At 38.5% G+C, this 8,030-nt stretch overlaps 1 pseudogene; it reads right to left on the bottom strand.

Annotated features, from left to right (window-relative positions):
- Positions 1-558: 558 nt before the first annotated feature.
- Positions 559-922, bottom strand: LOC133062917 (mitochondrial import inner membrane translocase subunit TIM14-like; annotated as a pseudogene).
- Positions 923-8,030: the final 7,108 nt, after the last annotated feature.

Genomic DNA, 8,030 nt, shown 5'->3' with positions numbered 1-8,030 from the left:
CATTTTCTTTTTTTTTTATCATACTACTACAGTTTTTAATGTATGAAATCTGAAACAATTCAGATTTATCACTGACAAAGAGGTAAATACATACCTTACATCAATTTCTTAGGTTAACATTATGGCTAAACTCACTTTAAAATTCAGGGTTCTAAGTGACTAGGGAGTCCTCTGTACCTTGAACAGCCTTCCCTCCCAATGAAATGAGTCCCTACTAAAACAACCTGTGCTGATACCATCATATTTATCACATTTTAATTATCAGTCTCCCATTAGATTGGGGATTCCTTTAGGGCAGAGACTGTTGTCTTGAAATAGGTGCCAAATTATTTGTCAAATGAGTAGTGAACAACACTTAAATGGTATGCCTTTAGCCATAAAATAACCTACAAATAATCTATAATCTGATTTAAAATCCTCCAATTTAAACAGATTTATACCAAGGCTTTGATTTAGCTTGTACTAAATAACTTCTAAGATTTGTAGGTTTGAGGCATTTTATCATAAAAAGCTGGTATGCATAAATGAATAAGAACTTAAACTCATCATACATTTACTTCATTTTTTTGCTTGACCTTCTAGTAAATCTTTAGCTTCATTGAGTTTGATTGCTATATAAGGAGATCCTCCCTTGTCTGGGTGATTTAAAAACATAATTCATCAATGAGCATCTCTTATTTTGGCTTTATTGGCAGTAGGGCTTACCCCTAGTATTAATGCTGCTTTCTGTTTCGTCATTTTGGGTTCAAACCCACCTCTATAATAGCCACCACTGAAGGCAAATTCCTTGAGGCTCCATATGCTTCATGGCTTGCGAAGCATAACGACCTGCAAATTCTGCAGCATCGATGGTCAGTCTGACTGCTACCACAGTACTGGCCACGGCACCTGCTCGGTCCCCCTGCCTCCACCAGGAGCCCATCATCCCAGCCCACCAAGTTTATGCCTCTATCACAAAGCGATTCGTCCACAACCAGCCGAAAGAACATTTTCTAAGCTCCACAGAGGTTGTGCTTATTTCATTGAGCAACATAGATCTAGTGTTTTAGTTGCTAAGTCGTGTCGGACTCTCTGCAACCCCATGGACTGTAGCCCGTCAGGCTGCTCTGTCCATGGAATTTTCCAGGCAAGAATACTGGAGTGGGTTGTCATTTCCTCCTCTAAATATAGATCTAGACCCAAACATAAAATAAATGCTTCATAAATATTTGTTGGATTATTTAATTAACATTTTTGATGGTGTACAGAGGATCTGCTATTTATCTCTAATTAAAAAATTTTCTTTAATTAAATCTATAAATATTTCCTTGATAATTTAAAAATCAGAATAAGAAGATTCACTGCTTGATGAGCCACGAAGCTGTGATGGACAGCTTCATCCTTGATGGAGAGGTGGGATTGCAAGAAGATCAGAATGCTCTCGTGGTTGTAAGGATTCTCCCCTCCATGGGCAGAGATAAACAGAAGTTTGGGCTACTCTTTTCTAGGTTCTCAGCAAATCTCCCTGTCTGTTACTATCATTTTCCTTTGACTGCAGAAGAGTACAGCTGACTGAGGTTTCTGTTTTCTTAAGTTACACTCACACTTATTCATTACTTCTTGATTCTAAACCCCAATAATACCAAGTTTCTCAGCAACATATTCAGAAACCCTCTCTTGAATGGCATCCTCAGTTGGCTAATCTCATCAATGCATTCGCTCCTAAAAATTTTACATTTCAAGTTCAGTCACTGCTATGTCTGATGTTCTGTTAAGGCAATGGTTTTGAAAAGACAATAGCAAGCAAATGAGGTGAGATATAGTATTAACTTCTAGTTACATCACATTAAAATAAACCTCAAGGTTCATTTTAATGTAATATCCACTTTTCTATATTTTATTATATTAAGATATGCATCATATAGTCATAATGAGAGGTCTTGGAATTTTGAAAATGTTAAGAATTTTGACATGAATACATAAAGGTATATGTTTAGTACATTCTCTATATGAAAAGATATCTAAATGGGAATATATTTTTCCATTTGCTATTTGTTCAATCTCTTTTCTTTCTCCTTTCTTTACCTTTTTTGTGTTGGTGGGGGTGATAGTCACTCGCCAGTAGAGCCAGGCAATAGACAAAAAAGAAAAATAAAAGGGTTGATTGAACCATAATGCGTTGAGTTTCAATAGCTTATTCCCAAGTTATACATTAGCCTTATTATCATGTTCATCTTTTGAACATTTTTCTTGCTTAACTTAAAGGAAGAAATTGACTTAAAACAAAAAATGAATTTCTTTCTATCTAATAATTTTCTCTACAGTATAGCAATTGTTCTATTTTCCACAATCCTGTATAACTTTTTGAAATATCCAAAAAGTAATTTCTAGATCTCAAAATGACTGAAATTGCAAGTTTAATTTCTATTTTAGCATACCATGCATTAGTGCCATCTTTGTATAACCTGTTAATTTTCTATTGTATTAACTATATATCATATGACAATTCCCAGTGACTTTAAATGGCTAACTGCAGTCAGACAAAATGTTACAGTGAATAAATGACATATATACAAAAGTCTGTAGCAAGAACAGAGGGAAAATAACTTTAAACCAGAAAAAGAATAGCAGCAGGTACAGATACCTCCCTCCAAAGGGAAGAACCTCAAGATTACTTTTCTCTGCTTTGGAATAGCACCACCTCCAGTAAGTTTCACCACCATTAGCTGTAAAATGTCCGCAAGCCTGCTGACCATGGATGGTGCTATTTTGTATATTACAACTTTATAGAAGTGTGGAGAAGACTTGCCAATCCATACTATTATTTCTAGAGTGTCACCATTTTCCTGAGACAATGTCTCAGGAATATGAGCCATGTTGTGGTCATGGAGGAAAATATTTGTTTTCCAGGTTGTTTTTGTCCTGAAAATTGATCAGATCACCCCAAAGGCTATATAGAAAAACAGTCATTTATGTGCAACTTACTAGTACAGCTCTTTCTTAACTTATGATGGTATTACATCTCGATAAACCCCACTGTGAGTTGAAAATATAAGTGAAAAATACATTTAACACACCTAACTTACCAAACACCATAACTGAGCCTAGCCTACCTTAAACGTGCTCAGAATACTTACATTAGCCTACAGTTGGGCGAAATCATGGAACACACAGCTTGTTTTATAATAAAGTGTTAAAGGTCTCAAGTAGATTGTAGACAATCATACTGAAAGCAAAATCCAGAATAGTTGCATCGGGACAGTTTATTGGTGGTTTACCCCTGTGGTTGCTTGGCCACCCCTGCAGCGTCAGGAGAGAGGAGTACACCATGTATCACTAGCCCAGGAAAGCTCAAAGTTCAAAGTACAGGTTCTACTGAGTGTGCATTGCTTTCACGCCACCATGAAGTTGAACACTTGTAATTTGACCCTCCTTAAGCCAGGGACCACCTCTACACATCGGTACCTGTATCTCACCCATGTGTGAAAAATAAAATCCGTGACACTCTCACATCCAATCTAGCTTTCTGGTCCAGTTATTTACAGAAAATTCCCTTCAAATGATGCTCAGAAACGATCCCTCTCTCACTGCCTCCTCCCACCTCTCTCCACTACTCTCTCCATTTCCTCCACTCCACTCCACGGAGTGATGCCTACTGGGTCACTGTGCCTTTATCTTTGCTGAACTACGTAAACAACTGTCCATTCTCATTTTACTTGATCTCTTAGCCACACTTGCTGCCTGTCTTTTCCACATTTGTCCTCATTAAAGGTGAACAAGATGATCCACAGACGTGCAGTTTTGGAAAATACCAAAAACTCCTGAGATTTATTTTTACTTTAAAAGTGAGAAACAAACTTCACTTCATATTAAATAAATCATGAGGCACGCGGTCTCTCAGTTGGCCAAAGACAAAAGACCACAGTCACAGAGTGCATCCGAAATATGTGAAGGGAAGATGGGGGACTCTACAACTCAGAAGGACTGTAGTGAATCTCACTTACAGATTAGATAAATGCATTGCAGTTTATCTATGTGTGATTAGTGGATTACTGTGAACCCAGGTCTCCTGCATTGCAGGCAGACGCTTTGCTCTCTGAGCCACCAGAGAAGCCAATATATTATCTACCTTAAATCAAATAACTCATTTAGGGGACCAAATGGGTTTAAAATTGGTTCCTACAATACCAACTATCAACTATGCCAAAGCCTTTGGCTGTGTGGATCACAGTAAACTGTGGAAAATTCTAAAAGAGATGGGAATACCTGACCACCTGACCTGCCTCTTGAGAAATCTGTATGCAGGTCAGGAAGCAACAGTTAGAACTGGACATGGAACAACAGACTGGTTCCAAATAGGAAAAGGAGTCCATCAAGGTTGTGTATTGTCATCCTGCTTATTTAACTTATATGCAGAGTACATCATGAGAAACGCTGGGCTGGATGAAGCACAAGCTGGAATCAAGATTGCCAGGAGAAATATCAATAACCTCAGATATGCAGATGACACCGCCCTTATGGCAGAAAGTGAAGAGGAACTAAAGAGCCTCTTGATGAAAGTGAAAGAGCAGAGTGAAAAAGCTGGCTGAAAGCTCAACATTCAGAAAACTAAGATCATGGCATCCGGTCCCATTACTTCATGGCAAATAGGTGGGAAAACAGTGTCAGACTTTATTTTTGGGGGCTCCAAAATCACTGCAGATGGTGATTGCAGTGAAATTAAAAGACGCTTACTCCTTAGAAGGAAAGTTATGCCGAACCTAGACAGCATATTAAACAGCAGAGACATTACTTTGTCAACAAAGGTCCATCTATTCAAGGCTATGGTTTCTCCAGTGGTCATGTATGGATATAAGAGTTGGACTATAAAGAAGGCTGAGCGCTGAAGTATTGATGCTTTTGAACTGTGGTGTTGGAGAAGACTCTTGAGAGTCCCTTGGACTGCAAGGAGATCCAACCAGTCCATCCTAAATTAAATCAGTCCTGAATATTCAGTTGAAGGACTGATGTTGAAGCTGAAACTCCAATACTTTGGCCACCTGATGTGAAGAGCTGACTCATTTGAAAAGACCCTGATGCTGGGAAAGATTGAAGGTGGGAGGAGAAGGGGACAACAGAGGATGAGATGATTGGGTGGCATCACTGACTCAATGGGCATGAGTTTGGGCAAACTCCAGGAGTTGGTGATGGACAGGGAGGCCTGGCCGCTGTGGTCCATAGGATCAAAAAGACTCGGACACGACTGAGCGACTGAATTGACTGACTGACAATACCAGTGTATTGAAGTTTCAAGTAAAATTTTTCTTCTGTTCAAGAATAAATGATATGGCCCCAGACTTGAAGAAAAATTGGTTTGAGGTAACTCACGTTCTAAAGAAATATGATAATTAGGACTAGGTTCCAGCTCCACAGATTACTAAGAAGAAATAAAACCAGACCTAATTCCTTCAGAGGCTCTTGCCTATAAATATTTTAATGTATTTTATTTTTCAGAGTGGTGTAAGGTTCACAGAAAAATTGAGCAGAAGGAAGAGATTTCCCATTTATGTCATTCCCACACATGTATACCCCTTCCTCATTACCAACAGTCCCCGTCCCACAGAGTTGTACCTTTGTAGCAACTGATGAATCTACATTGACATGTCATTATCTTTTGTGAAGTATATAAGGTTTGTGTCTAGACTCCATTTTTACATGTGGATGTCCAATTGTTCCACCATCATTTGTTGATAAGACTACCTTTTATTCATCTAATTGCCTTTGCTCTGTTATCAAAGGTCAGTTGATTATATTTATGTAAGTCAATATCTGGACCCTATGTTCCTTTGACCTATTTGCCTCTTCTTTCACCAATACCACACTGCCTTAATTATTTAAGCCTTAAAGTTGAATAGTATCAGCTCAAACTTTGTTCTTCTCCTTCAATATTGTGTATATTCTGGATCTATACATATTTTTTAAGCTTGGTCTATGTGTCTGTGATCCTCTAATCTTTATCTCCAGGCTTAACTTCTTGGCTTATTCTGAAAATTTATCTATTCAACTTCTACTTGACATCTTAATTTGGATGTGCTTAGTCGCTCAGTCATGTCCAACTCTTTGCAACCCTATGGACTGTAGCCTGCCAAGCTCCACTGTCTATAGGATTCTCCAGGCAAGAATATTGGAGTGGGTAGCCATGCCCTCCTCCAGGGGATCTTCCCAACCCAGGGATCAAACCCAGGTCCCCCCATTACAGGCAGATCCTTTACTATCTGAGCAACCAGGGATGCCCTCTTAATTTGGATAGACATCTAAAATTTAACAGGACCAAAATATAACTCTTGATATCTGTCCCTTTACCCAGACTGGCTGCCCTACACATCTTTCTCATCTCAGTACATGGCGCCACGATTCACCAAGTTGCTCAAGGCAAAAACCTAGGCATCATCCTTGACTTCTCCCTTTCAACTCATTTTTCAATCCTACCCAACATATGGCTAGACAACAAGTGCTATCAACTCTACCCCAAATCCAAACATGTCTCACTGTATTCAGTGGAAAAACTCTTTATCAATCCAATCATTCTCACACAGCTAAACTCAGTGTTGGCCAAGCTATGATCCCATCTAGGTCCTAGAGTGCTGTTCCAAATTTGTTGGCAAATTCATTTCCCTGTGGTTACGGGATGAAAGCCCCTGTTTTCTTGCAGACTGTTGACTCAGAACCATTCTCAGCTTCTAAATGCTGCCCCTTGTTCTTTCTATGTTGTCTTTCACCACATGGCAGTTGCTCCATGGAGGCCCGTGGAAAATGTCTCTGTCTGCAAATTTCTGAGCTCCTCTGTCTATGACCTCTAAGTCCAGCTTTGAAGGGCTCATGCATGTAGGTCAGATTCACCTTATTAATCACTGAATATTAAAATCAACTGATTTGATATCTTAACTACATCTACAAAATCACTTTATATTATCTAGACTCATGCTTGATTAAACAACTGGAAGAAAGTATACATACAGTAGGTGCCAGAAGCCTTGCTGACCACTGTAGAATCCTGACTACCACACACATCTTTCTCATCATTTAGGTTTCAGCCCAATGTCACCTCTTTCTCAACTCCTAAGTACCCTGACTAAATGAGTTCTCCCTCTCCCCCATTATTCTTTATACCATATCCTGTTTCATATTTTCTAATATAAAATGGACTCTAACATAAATTAGCTCATGGTAGGCACTGAAGAAATATTTGATATATTAATAGATTAAAGTAAAATAGGTTAAGTCTGATTGTATTAAATGGAGTTCTGAGTAAGGAGCAGCAGAAGACTTACTAGTTCAACAAATACATAAATGTATTAAAGGATATTACACAGGCCATTGAACATCTAAGTAAGCTGGAGAATCCAGCTTAGAGTCTACATTAAAAAAAAATAAAAACAAAAAACAGTACCTGCATCTCCCTGCTCAGCAGACTGCACCACGGCCGTCCCCAGACACAGACAATGAAGCTTACAACTGATGCTCATGAAGGAATCTTCCCTGGACTCGCTTCCATCCCTACTACCACTGAAAGATGGTGGTCTCTTTGCCATGCTTCCCACCATCACCGGAATGAAGTCTTCACCATATGCCTCCATCACAGCTGTCCTAACAGAAATCCCAACAAGATACATTCAGTAAACAAAAGTGAGTCTAAACAACTGCACCCAAACCATAAAAGAATTTGTCATATGACTTCTAACTTATTATTTTAATGTATTTTCTATCTTTTTCACAAATAAACTGTATAGTTGAAATTATATATACAATTTCATACTTTACTCTTTACTTAGCAATTTATCACAAGCATTGTGAAAAATCGCTGCATACCATAACCTTCCACTACAAGCTGGACATTGCAATCTTACACAATTTTGCTTTAATAATAGGGCTATAATGAAAACTGTTTTTCATGCTTTTACTTTACTATTTTCTTAGCAAAGATCCCTAGAAATTACAATTAGAGATTGATGTTAGTTGCTCAGTCAGGTCTGACTCTTTGTGACCCCATGGACTGTAACCCACTAGGCTCC

This window comes from Dama dama, chromosome 9, assembly GCF_033118175.1.
Source record: "Dama dama isolate Ldn47 chromosome 9, ASM3311817v1, whole genome shotgun sequence".
Classification (NCBI taxonomy): domain Eukaryota; kingdom Metazoa; phylum Chordata; class Mammalia; order Artiodactyla; family Cervidae; genus Dama; species Dama dama.
The sequence above is the reverse complement of the archived record's forward strand: the minus strand, read 5'-3'. Positions and strand labels throughout refer to the sequence as shown.